The sequence below is a fragment of the Canis aureus genome, chromosome X (genome assembly GCF_053574225.1).
Source record: "Canis aureus isolate CA01 chromosome X, VMU_Caureus_v.1.0, whole genome shotgun sequence".
Classification (NCBI taxonomy): Eukaryota; Metazoa; Chordata; class Mammalia; order Carnivora; family Canidae; genus Canis; species Canis aureus.
The window spans coordinates 118,353,311-118,366,563 of record NC_135649.1 but is presented as its reverse complement, the minus strand read 5'-3'; the positions used below and the strand labels follow the sequence as shown (position 1 = coordinate 118,366,563).

Here is a 13,253-nt window from a genome sequence, read left to right as displayed (position 1 = left end):
GCAATATATCCATGAAAATACCATTGAGTTTTTAAAAAATCATATCTTCACGGGCACCTGGGTGGCTCAGTTGGTTAAGCAGCTGACTCTTGGTTTTAGCTCAGGTCATGATCTTGAGGTTGTGAGATGGAACCCCACGTCGGAGCCCCACTGCACCCACTGTGACAGAGCCTGCTTCAGATTTCCTCTCCTTCTCCCTCCTGCTCACTCTCTTTCTCCCAAAGAAATAGATAAAATCTTTTTTTTAAATCATATCTTCAACTTGTTATGGGTCGAATCATGTCCTGCGTATAAGGTATGTTGAAGGTGGCCATGAGATGGGACTTTGGCAAGGAATGTCAAGTGCTATTTTCTTGGCAGAAAATATCAGAAGCTGGCAGAGACAAGGAAGGATCCTTTCCTAAAACCTTCATGAGGATCCTGGCCCTGCTAATACCTTGATTGAAGACTTCCAGCCTCCAAAACTCAGAGACAATAAATTTCTGTTGTTTTAAGCCACCTAGATTTTGGTACTTTGTTACAGCAGCCCTAGGAAACTGATCCATAATCCATCACTTCTCCCCTAAAATCTCCAGGCATTTTTGGAGGGTTTGTGCAGATACTTATCTGTAAATGCACAGGAAATGACTGAGAAGATTATACTCCAATCAGTAATGGGTACCTATGGGCAGAATCTGCAGATGACACATGAGGTGAACCTGACCTTTCTCTATATATTATTTGAAAACCCAGCAGCCAAGATGAGTATTTGTTTAAGTAAAAATTCTATTTTAAAGATGAAATGGCGAAGGGCATGCTCAGTGCCTCTCTCTTCTCTTGGAACAAGTGCCCTTCTTCTGGAACCCACCTCTCTCCATTCCAACTATTTGGCTGAAACAAAGGCATCCACCATTGATTGATCCACACTGGGTCCCTTGGGTGTGATGGAATCCCTCCCCATCAGCACAGCTGTAGCCAGAAGCCTGGGACATGCTGGCCGCTGTGGCCACTGCTTGTCAGGAGCAGCAGCTCTAGGGGCAAAGGATAAAGCCAGTTTCCAAAGGGAAGCAGAGATGATGGACGGACAGCTCTGTAAGAACGAGGGGCCCTGGAACCCATTTCCAGCCACTCCAGAAACCTGCTACACTTCTATCCTCACTAGAGCCAATGCTCTCTGTCACCAATGCCACTCGGAATTGGGTCTTTGTCACTTACATTCAAAATAGTCCTACACAGAAGAGAAGAAAACATAGGAGAATAAATGCACAGGACTCTAAACGCCTGTTGAGAAAATGTTCAACCTTTTCGTTACCAAAGGAATACAAATTCGTTTAAAATGGGATATGTCTTTTTCTTTTTTTTTTAATTCAGTGGCATCTATGCCATGTGTATGTCCCTTGAACTGAAATTCTCAACTTCAGGGAGGTGCAATGATAAACATATTTTTTCTTCTTTATTTATACTTTTCTGTATTTGCTAAATCCTTACCAACAAGACATTCTGTATTAAAAAATTAATTTTTCCTTTTCTTTCCCTCCCCCCCCCCTTTTTTTTAAAGAAAAGCCTTAGAAGAAATGAAGTGTGAAACATTCAGGACCTAGACATTGAGATTTTTCAAAGAATTGCAAGTATTTGCAGGGAGAAAATAAGCAAAGACTCCAGGACGACTAATGGCTTAGAGCACATTATTTTTGGCTTCCTAGCACACCTCATATATAGCATATTTACTACTAATCTGGGTTTAATAGTTGTGCCATTACCATGATTATGTCATATATTTAAACACTATAATGTATCAAATCCTGCTATCTGGTGTGGTAGCTTATAGTTTTGCTATTCTAGGACCCTCTCTGAAGAAGGAGTAAACATCCCCATTCAACAGGTGTGCCTGGGTGGCACAGTCAGGTAAGCATTTGACTTTTGGTTTGGGCTCAGGTCATGATCTTGGAGTCGTGAGATCAAGCCCTGTGTCAGGCTCTGCACTTACCATAGAATCCGCTTGGGGTTCCTCTCTCCTTCTGCCTCTCCCCCAGTATTCACACACACACTCTGTCTCAAATCAATACAGAAATCTTTAAAAAAAAAAAATCTCCACTCAGGTATTGCCAGGTGACCTGTTGCCCCCAGTGAAGGTGAGAAATGTGATGTTTCGGGAGGTATTTTATGATGTGGTTGTCTTTTCCCCCATCTCCCCATTCCATCAACCTCAGTCCCCAAGTGACTACAATGAGCAGAGGCCCCAGGCCAGCTTACAGTGATATGTAGCAAGAGCAATAAATAAATATATAAACGAGCAAAAAATAAGCTAAGTGTTAAAGTGACTGGGGCTTGTTTGTTACTGTGTCATCGCACAGCCTACCCTCACTAGTGCATGGGGAACCCAAGAAAAGATACCATAAGGAATCTTTGGAAAGAAAAGGAAGATTGCATGTACTGGGTTGCAAAACACATTTTAAGTACTGTTCTATTCTCTTGCTATTTTTACACACTGTAATTATTCTTCTTGATATTTTACTAACTTAGCAAAAGGTTCTAGTGCTTTTTGAGGCTGATTAACAAGCAAGCTAAGGGAAAAGCTTGGCTGGATCAGAAGCTTTAACATTTCTAGCACAGCTCACACTATGCACAAATTACACTGCTATCATCATAATCAAGCACAAACAGGCCACATTTCTGTAATACATTATCCAGCCCGTGATTCCTCTACCCTGCACAGCGTCCCCTCTCTGTCTCAGAAGTAGAGGAGAATGTAATGGGAACCGCACAAGCAGCTCATAGTAATTTTTCCCAGATCTGTTTTTACTCCACTTCTAAGCCTGAGTGTAGACCCAAGATTTTTGCCTCATGGAAGCTAACTTAAATCATTTCATTAGATTCATGCTCAGCTTGTGAAGTGCACATATGCGGGGGCGGAGGGAAGGAATGCCTTTGTGCTGCATCAGGGATATGCAAAAATAGAGAAATAGCCCCTCAAGTAACAGTAAAAGAAGAACATTTTTCAATATAAGTTGATGGCAACCATCGTCAGTGATCTTGTGCATGAAAGGAATGCAGAAACGGGTGAAATCACTTTTAGAAAGTAGACTGAGATCACCATCATCCAGAGCCAAAGAGCAGCTCATGAACTCAAGTTCCTGACAATGGAGCAAAGCACACACACACACACACACACACACACACAGGCTGGCATGCCATGTAACCTGCAACACTCTCCACACGCACAGCCACACACGCAGTGACACAGAAACATGCATGTTTTCGAGAGGTGGGCTGGGGAGTCAGGCCCATCAGCTGTGATCTGTGAACAGATGAGGTGCTTGTATGCTTGTCTTACTGATGAGGGAGGCTTAGAAGTGCTTCTGGAATAAAAAGATCACAAATGTCTTTTATGTTGATGTGATACCTCCTGGTGCTGGTCAGTGAATTTCTGCTGTCCTAACATTTTCAGCTTTAAGTCCGTTTTGACTCAAATAGGTAAACCACAATGTTTTATGAAAATAAAACCCTCCTGTGGTCCGGGGCAACTTCACGTAGTGGAGTCATGCTGTTCAATGCCAACCAACATTGTCTGAGATGGCAATCTTTGGCAAGTTAAATGGTAATTATTCTGTCTGGTGAGACGCCACTTCCTGGTTCAGAGAAGGGCACCTCCTCACTGTGTCCTCACACAGTGGCAGGGGCAAGGTAGCTCTCGAGGGGTCTCTTGTATTAGGGCACTAACCCCATAACCTACCTCCTGATCTAGTCCCCTCCCAAGGCCCCACCTCCAGATGCCATCATCTTGGCTGTCAGATCTCAACATTCAACCCAGGTGGGGGCGAGACCAACCTGGAGAGCAAAGCATCCCTGGGATGGCTTCATGCCGTTGTTGATATCAAATTCTGGCATCGTTTTGCTCACGGCAGCCATACTGAGTAGAAAATCCCATGATCAACTTCTGAAAGCAACAAATGCTTTAGAAATGATCAGACTGATCATTTGTGTCTCAATGTATATCATTGGAAAGTAGTTTTAATCACAGATGGTTTAGTCGGAGAATAAAAGGGAATATACTGTTTACATTGTTATTTAAGTATTAATTTATATTACCAAGTCCTTTGTGTGTTTCCTATGACTATAGATTTTGTGTTCTTTCTTTTAAGATTTTAATTTATTCATGAGAGGCAGAGACATAGGGAGAAGCAGGCTCCCTACAGGGAGCCTGATGTGGGGCTCGATCCCTGGACCCCGGGATCACGACCTAAGCCAAAGGCAGATGCTCAACCACTGAGCCACCCAGGGGCCCCTAGATTTTGTATTCTAAAACACTCCAAAGGACAATTCCGATGGTGAAATAACATATATAAACTCCTGAGCAAAGTTCCCATTGCATGGTAGCATAGACTAAATTTTATGTACTTTTCTTCTAGTAGAACATCTAGACTTTGGACAAGTTAATGAAAACCAAGACATGGAAGTCATGTGAACGAGCCATTCACTGCAATCCCTGAAGGCTGTAAACCTGCACATTTGAAAAGTGCACCCCATCACCAGCCGTAATCTAATGCCACAGGAGTTCCCAGCTACTTAAGCAATAACTTTAGTTCCAACGCAATTACGTTTATGCGCCAGCGTCAACAGGGAAAAATAACAATGAAAATTGAAATTCAACTTACACATTGACACTGAGGCACAATTCATGGACGGCAGAACTGAAAGGACATAAATTGTTTCCAGTTTCCCTCAACACCGAAGAGAAGAGCATGAAACAGGTAATAAATCAAACTTTAATTTAGAAATTTCCTGGGATTACACTTTCATTTGTGATCTTTTTATTCTGGAAGCACTTCTAAGCCTCCCACATCAGTAAAAGAAACATACAAGCACCTCCTCTGTTTATACCTCGTAGCTGACGGGTCTGACTCCCTAGCCCACCTCTCAAAAATGTATGTGCACCTGTCACTGGTATTTTGTATGTGTGTGATCCTGAACAGCTTTCACATTTCAGGGTATTTTCCAATCACATGGAAATCAATTCTCCTAAATGATATCATGCCATTCTCTCAGCAGATAAAAACACTTTAATTGGGTGAGAAAAGGGATTTACTACTCCAACAGCTCTTTGTAAAAATTCCTTTCACTTTCTCAGCATCAAAGCCCCCGTTACTATTGCTTCATTTCTTTTTTTTTTTAATTGCTTCATTTCTTTAACATCTGTTAGATGGTGTTGTTATTTTTTTTAAGATTTTATTTATTTATTCATGAGAGATACAGAGAGAGAGAGAGGCAGAGACACAGGCAGAGGGAGAAGCAGGCTCTGTGCAGGGAGCCTGATGTGGGACTCCATCCTGGGACTCCAGGATCACGCCCTGGGCAGAAGGCAGGCGCTAAACCTCTGAGCCACCCAGGAATCCCCTGGTGTTGCTATTTTTCAAATGGATTGTGCGTGAAGCATGCCCTTATATTTCTATACCACTCAGGACAAAATATATATCCCGGGTTCTGTTTGCCTCTGAAAGATGGATGACAACCCACCTATACAACCCTGTGCATGTATCCCGGAGGCTTTGAGGCAAGTATAGACTCACACACCAGTGGCCCTATTCATGCTTTTTCTTCTCCTTTATAAAAAAAAACAAAAACAAAAACAAAAAACAATATTTTGTCAATACCTTCCTATTTAGTAGTTGAACCATCTTGAGAAAGGTAAATTATCCACTTACCAATTTTTTCCTGCTCTGCCCAAATCAATGAGGCTAAGAGACATGTGGAGATATTCAATTTAAAAATTATAAATAAAAACCCTACGCCTCTCAAGCAGGCATCAGCAAACCATACCTGTTGGCCAAATAAGGGGCTGCCTATTTTTATGAAGTTTTTTTTTTTTTTTAAAGATCTGATTTTTAAGCAATCTCTACACCCAATGTGGGGCTCAAACTTACAACCCTAAGACCAAGAGTTGCAAGCTCTATGGACTGAGCCAGCCAGGCACCCCTATAAAGTTTTATTGGCACTCGGCCACACCCACTTGTTTACATATTGTCTATGGCTACAAAGTTGACAATTTTCCAAAAAGACTCAATCCCCCACAAAGCCTAAAATAATTACAATCTGGCCCTTTACAGAAAACATTTGCCAATCCTTGCTCTAAAGAGGTACTAGCAGAAATATAATGCAGGCCACATATGTCATTCTGAATTATTTCGTAGCCATATTAAAAATTAAAAAGAGGGCAGCCCGGGTGGCTCAGTGGTTTAAGCGCCGCCTTTGGCCCAGGATATGATCCTGGAGACCCGGGATCAAGTCCCACGTCAGGCTCCCTGCATGGAGCCTGCTTCTCTCTCTGCCTGTGTCTCTGCCTCTCTTTCTCTCTCTCATGAGTGAATAAATAAATAAAATATTAAAAAATAAAAAATAATAAAAAATTAAAATTAAAAAGAAACAAGTGAAATTAATTTTAATATATTTTAGCCCAATATATGTAAATAGTGTCATTTTATCATATGATCAATACTGAAGTTATTCATGAGAAATCGTCTTTTTTCTTGCTTCATACAAATTCTCAGAAGTGTACCTCATATAGCATTTCAGATTAGCCACAGTTCAAGAGCTTGGTAGCCACTTGTGACTGACTAGTGGCCATGACATTGGTCCCTGCAGCTCTAAAGGGCTTGCTAAGTGAAAAGAGAAAGGGAAGAAAAAGGATGAATTTTTCAGTGAAGGCTCCAGCTTCACTCAAGTGGAATGTGAGATAATGCACGTTTTGCTCATGCAAAGTATATACCGAGTAATTTGGGGGACATAAAACATCATTTGTCACATACCTGAAATTCACCTGTCAACTGGCTGTCCCGATTTTATCTGGTCACTTCCGCCTCAGGCCCTGAATCTTCCTCCTCAGTAAAATTTCAAGTGGCAGGGAGCGAATGGAGGGAACGTTTTCCTAGGGCCTCCGCTCTGCTTGGGTGCCTCAAGTCAGCCTGTAATTGATTTTGAAAATTGCTGGTGTGCACACACTCGATGGCCTTGGAGATCAATTAATGCTAAATTCATCCAGCCCAAGGGCTGCCAGGTGTCACACAGAAGGCGAAGGCTGTGTCCCCATAGTACGAGTCTGCAATGCCACCACCAACTAATGAACCTACGAACTTGAAATGTAGACGCCATCTTCCTCTTCAGAAGGTTTTACTTAAAAAAAATGTGTGTTGTCCCACTAATACACTGGCACGCCTTGCACAAAAAAGGAAGAGTCCACCCAATGATCACTCACAGTAAAAGTGGACTACAGGTAACCCTTCTTCTTCCTATGGAAAACTAATAAATAATGACCATCTCCTTTTCGCTTCCAGGAAAGTAGGCCAACACTTCTGGAAGCCTTGAAGTGCAGAGCTAGGCAATGCACAGTGAGATGACCAGAGTAATTTTAGAACATGAGAGCTGTCTGGGAATCCACATACAAATCTGAGTGGTGAAAACCAAGCCCTGTGTGTTCTGTTTCCTATACTCAAAAAACTTGGTGACACAATTCAATATTGTCCATCATGGAGCTTTCTGAACATGTTCTCTTCTGAAGGCAACGCTAGCAGAGTTCAAAGCATTGGATGAACATCAGATAGTGTGGAACAGTGTCATCAGGCGAGAGAACGGTGTGGTTTGGCAGTCGGGGGACTCAGCAGATGAGTGAACCGCTTGGCAATTGTAGCATGATCAAAGCTGTCTACACAATTTGAACAGGTAAGAATAGACCCAAAAAAAAACGAAGGAGAAAATGATCTAGTGACAGCTACAATTATGCACTTTTCCTTTTACTCATCTTGAAAAATCATCTGGGAGAAACTTTCTCACAGAAAGAACAGAGAAGCTTTATGTCATTCTCTTTCAAATTAATTTACTTGCAGAACTCAAGATTCGAAGCACCTTGCCATCAATCCATTATTCAATGATCACTCAAAAGATGTTTCTGTGCAGAATGAGGGTTATCTTTTAGGGGGCACGAAAAAAATTTTAAAACTGTGTGCACACCACTGTGGTCAAATGAGTATTAAAATCCAAGAGGAGGCTGAAATAATTCCACCCCAATTGAAGACACCAAAATCTTCAAAGTTCTCCATGTTTTTCTTCTCATTTCAACTATATTTTCATATAGCTTCAATTACACGCAGAGGCATGAGGAGGACTTGTAAAGTCTCCAGAATTCCATGGACAGTCATCAGCTTCTCACAGGCTCTCCATTTGGATCGGTACCATGTGTTCATCTTATTTTCCTGACAGCTTGCCCACTTTCTCTGGAGATTCTTTTCTCCTACAAACCAGAAAGCTCACTCCAACAGAGAAAGCACAAAGTGCCCTGGAAAAACAACAGCCTCCATCCATGTCACTAGGTTTATAAATTAGTTCTGTTGTTATTTGTTTTTTAGCTCTCTGTACCGGGAAAAAAATATTTTTTAAAGATTTTATTTATTTATTCATGAGACACAGGGAGAGAGGCAGAGACACAGGCAGGGGGAGAAGCAGGCTCCATGCAGGGAGCCCAGTGTGGGACTCGATCCTGGAACCTCGGGATCACACCCTGAGCTGAAGGCGGTGCTAAACCGCTGAGCCACCTGGGCTGCCCAAGTACTAGGAAAATATTGACAAAATAGTCCATCAGTTTCTCAAATGTGGTATAGGACATAAAGAGTTCTTTCAAAAAAAAAAAAAAAAAAGAGTTCTTTCTCCCATAGGTTTAAAAAAAAAAAAAAAAGTAGACTGCCAGGTATCTCCACTGTCAAGCCACTTTTAAGTTATGCTATATTCATTCTAGAATTCCTCAGTAAGTTGAAATAAAATCACTGTGAATGTACTTAAAGCCATTGGAGTGTATACTTAAAAGTGCTTAAAATGGTAACTGTTGTTATATATATTTTGCCACAATAAAAAAATAGAAATACAAAAAAAATGAAACCATGAAGTATAGCCATCCACAAACAAAATGTCATCCATGATTCAGTGTTGATAGTAAAGTCCTAATCCTGTGTTCCTGGCACCTACCAGACACCATGTCTGGTTTTCCTCCATGACTTGAAGTTCCAAAAGTTGTTCCCCCTACTGAACACTTTTTTTTGGGGGGGAGGAGGGTCATACTGCCAGTCAGTCCTATCCCTAAACAGGATTGTAATTTAAATATGCTGTTAAAATCCAAGATTATCTAGACTATTCTCATCATGGTCCAGTTATTTTGGCCTGAGGTACAGACAAACAGAATTCCATTTAAATATTACAGTAATAGGGCAGCCCCGGTGGCGCAGCGGTTTAGCGCTGCCTGCAGCCCGGGGTGTGATCCTAGAGACCCAGGATCGAGTCCCACATCAGGCTTCCTGCATGGAGCCTGCTTCTCCCTCTGCCTGTCTCTGCCTCTCTCTTCACTCTCTCTGAATGAATAAATAAATAAATCTTTAAATAAATAAATAAATAAATAAATATTACAGTAATAACCAGTTACCTCTTCAAAATCCATGGCCACGCTCATATTTCTCCTTTGTTGACGGTCATCAACAATTTCTGTGTACTGGGAAGTTGGTGTTGGCCTTTTCAATAAGTGATCAAATTCTTCCATGAGGATTTGTAAATTTTTTTCATACTGACAGCTAATTTATGAGTAGGTATGTTTCAGTGCTTTTTTTCCCTGAGATTAAGCATTCCTTAGAAAATTCCACACACTCCCCATCTGTTGCATTGGTTGGCTTTGGGGGTGGTTTTCATGATTTTGTGATTGGTTAGTTGTGAGGTGTCTTCTCTATACAGGACGCTTTGTGGACTTGGAGGAAGATGGGCAAGTTCAGAGGGAAGGGGGGCATTGCTGAGACTTAATAAAAAAGAAAGAGGGCTGTGGGAGAGCCAGATCCTTTCACACAGAGGAACACAGGGCAGAGCAAAGCAGGCAGATGGGGTGATGAGTTCTGTAGGCTGGGGAAAGTGCTCCAGGCTAAGGGGCTTAGGTTATATGCCCTGGAAGGGAAAAGGGGTGTGTGTCACTGGAAGATTTTTAGCAAGGGTGCATGTAGTGGGTTACATAGCAACCTCAAATATATGTCTAAGCCTAACTCCTGGAATCTCAGAATCTGACCAAAGAAGGGGTTTTGCAGGTGCAAGTAATGTTAGGATCTTGAGATGAGGTCATCCCAGATTTTGGGTGAGCCCTACATCCAATGACTTGTGTCCTTATTAACAGAAAGGAGAGGCAGACATGAGACGCAGAGAACAAAGAGGCCATTCGAAGACCAGGGCCAAGATTGGAGTGGCAAATCAACAAGTCAAGGACTGCTACTAGGCCCCAAAAGCTGAGAGAGGGGTATGGCACGGATTCTCCCCCGAGTGCAGAGGAACACCTCCTGCAGACAGACGCCTTGATCTCAGGCTTCTGGCCTCCAGAACAGTGGGAGAATAACTTCCTACAATTACAACCCCCCTCACCCCCTTCTCCTGAGTTTATGTGCACTTGCTACAGCAGCCCAAGGAAACCAATACACATTCACGTAATCATGTCTGCATTCCAGAAACACTGGTCTGGCTTCCATAGAGGAAAACAGCTTGACCTAAAAGATTCAAGTATTAAGGGAGACCAGTTAGGAAGACTGGCAATAATCCAGGTGAGAACTGCAAAGACCCAGTACTGAGACAGGGCAGTGAAGGCATTATTGAGGCAAAGGCCTTTCACAGACATCATCAGAGGTAGATTTGGGTGTGGGGGGGGGGGAGGGCAGCAAGGAGCCAAGGACAGGAGCTATGGGGGGCGGGGGTGGGGGAGGGGTGTGGGGGGTGATACAGGCACAGGTGTTACCTGAAAAGCAGGGCAGCTGGGCCCCAGAGACGGCAGGGGAGGTAGGCATGGTGCAGATGAGATTCATCATTGCCAAGTTAAAGAAATGAACAATGTTCGATATGATGACCCCCGTGAGTCAAGGTCATCTGCTGAGAGTGTGTGGAGAATGACCGGGAGAGAGCCCTGCCAGCCCAAAGAGCGTGGGTCTGGAGGAGGGGGGAGAGCTGAATTGAAGATGGTCTCGCAGAATCGCTCTCTCTCATGAGGGCCCAGCTGGGGTTGAAGATCATGATCTGTAGTAACGTGAATTCACTCGGTTGTGCAATTTTTCTTCAGCAGCCATCAGCAGTTTGGATGTGCACCAAGGACAGCAGATGGCTGGGCTGATTCAAGATCGGGCTTCCGCAAAGAGCAGTACATAACATTTCAGTTTGTTTCCAATATGAGCTCTGTTGGACCGATCAACTCCAATAAATTCTCCACTATAAACATCGGGTACAAAAAATGCTCCCTAATGGATAAATACATTGTGGTACAGTCATATGTTGAATGCTATGATAGCCTTGAGAATGAATGAGCTATAGCTCAGCAGAGGGAACATCACGCACATAATGTCAAGTGACAGATGTGAGACCCCCCCCCCTCCGCAGGATACACGCAGTACAGTTCCATCAATACAAAATCCATTCCATTTAAGGGTGCATACATGGAATAAAAGTAAAGAGAAGAGCAAGGAGATGATTATCCCCAAAGTCAAAAGAGTGATAAATTCTGGTAGGGAACGGTGGATTTGGTGATCATGGGGGTTTCCTGAGCAGCTGGTAACATTCCCCTTCTCAACTTGGGTGACGACTAGTTGTTCTTTCTCTATTACTCAATAAAATGTGTATATTTTGAATGCTCCCTTGTGTCCAGAGGTCATATGTCATAATGAAGGATAAAAAGAAAAGAGGTAAATCCTCTGTGACACTAATGACATTCAATTATCACTTGAATTCTCTACAAAACAGAGATTAGCATTCTAATAAGTCAGGAAATATTTTTCAGGGGCAAGCATTAGCAACCTAAATCAAACTAGGCTAAGAAAAAAAAAAAGAAACACATTGATTCATGTAATTGAATAGTCCATGTGTGGCCTTCAGGCATGGCTAGATACAGGTGCTCAAATGCTACCTAATAAGGTCTCTATTCCTTGGCTCCATGTTTCCCAGTACCTCAGTGCTGTCTTCAGTCTCAAGCACTGATTAAAAAAAAAAAAAAAAAGACTATGGATTTTATCATAATTAGGTTTACACATTACAGGCTTAGCAAGCAAACAAGCAAGCAAATAAATAACCAAAGAATAATAAACCTCTTTGTCAGTAATTGTAATGAAAGCCCATACCTGGCTCTTTCTGGATTATCATGGATAACAGATTCTTCCCTCAGCAGTCACTGTAGCCAAGGGATGTGACATGCTGTTTGGCCAGACCTGGTCCCCAGGTTTACCCCCAGAGCTCTGTATGTCACAGAGTGACAGCCAAGTATTCCCTAAAGGAACTTTGTTTTAACCAAAATAAAGGGAATGGACATGGAAGCAGACAAAATCCACCAACGTGCACTATATTTTCATCTTCCTTTGGTGCTATCACTAAGTAGTAATTTCCTTTCACTTCCCACTCCTATACAACAAACAAGCCACCTCCAAATAAAGAGCAAAGGCAAACAAAATAAAATACACAAAAAAGACCCAAGAAGGTAGAAAGAAGCCAAAAGACTTGAAAGAATGAGTGAATGATTCCATGTTCCCCAACCTCTGGCCTCTCATTAATTACTTGCTGCAAGTTTGGGCCAGAGCCTATATACATAATTATATAATTTCTATCGACTTACTGATAATGGATTCCTGCTAGCATGGTTCAGTAGAATAGAATGTGACATTACGCTTGGCAGGACAATGAAGGGTGCCAAATGGACCCAACTCCCTCAGCCTTTGCCCAGTGACCTGCAAATTCTGTCCTGGAGCCTCTGGGGACAAATGGAACTCAGTCAGCTCTCTAGAGTGAATGAAGGGGGAAGATCATAAATGCCCTGGGAGGGTGCGGGACAAAATGGATTTCCCCCAGAAGGAAAGGACAAACTGATCAAGGCCGCCAGGGCTCCAGGAGTACTCCAAGATAATCACAACCAAGAATAGGTCCTCATTAACGTCTGTCATTCACGGAATCCTTTATGCCTCTGTGGACGCTGCCAAGGAAGAACTTCAAGGCAGATCTGCGCAAATTTGAAAGCATCCTGAGATCACAAACTCTTTCTAGCCACCCCACACTGGAATCAAATGTTAATAAAGGCTGTCGAAACCATAGCTCAAACAGACTTTAGGCTCCGGACGGCTTCTTTCTTTTCTTTTCTTTTCTTTTCTTTTCTTTTCTTTTCTTTTCTTTTCTTTCTTTTCCTTTCCTTTTCTTTTCTTTTCTTTTCTTTTCTTTTCTTTTTCTTTTCTTTCTTTCTTCTA

General features: G+C 42.3%; 1 long non-coding RNA gene across 3 annotated transcripts in view; it reads right to left on the bottom strand.

Moving 5' to 3' along the window:
- Positions 1–12,474, bottom strand: part of LOC144308088 (uncharacterized) — a 478,315-nt gene extending 465,841 nt beyond the window's left edge. For all 3 annotated transcript variants that reach the window (XR_013374734.1, XR_013374736.1, XR_013374735.1), the window contains exons 1-3: positions 10,778–12,474; positions 9,440–9,945; positions 6,783–8,260 (exon numbers count right to left, since the gene is read on the bottom strand). This is a non-coding gene — a long non-coding RNA (uncharacterized LOC144308088). The remainder of the gene's footprint in view (positions 1–6,782; positions 8,261–9,439; positions 9,946–10,777) is intronic.
- Positions 12,475–13,253: the final 779 nt, after the last annotated feature.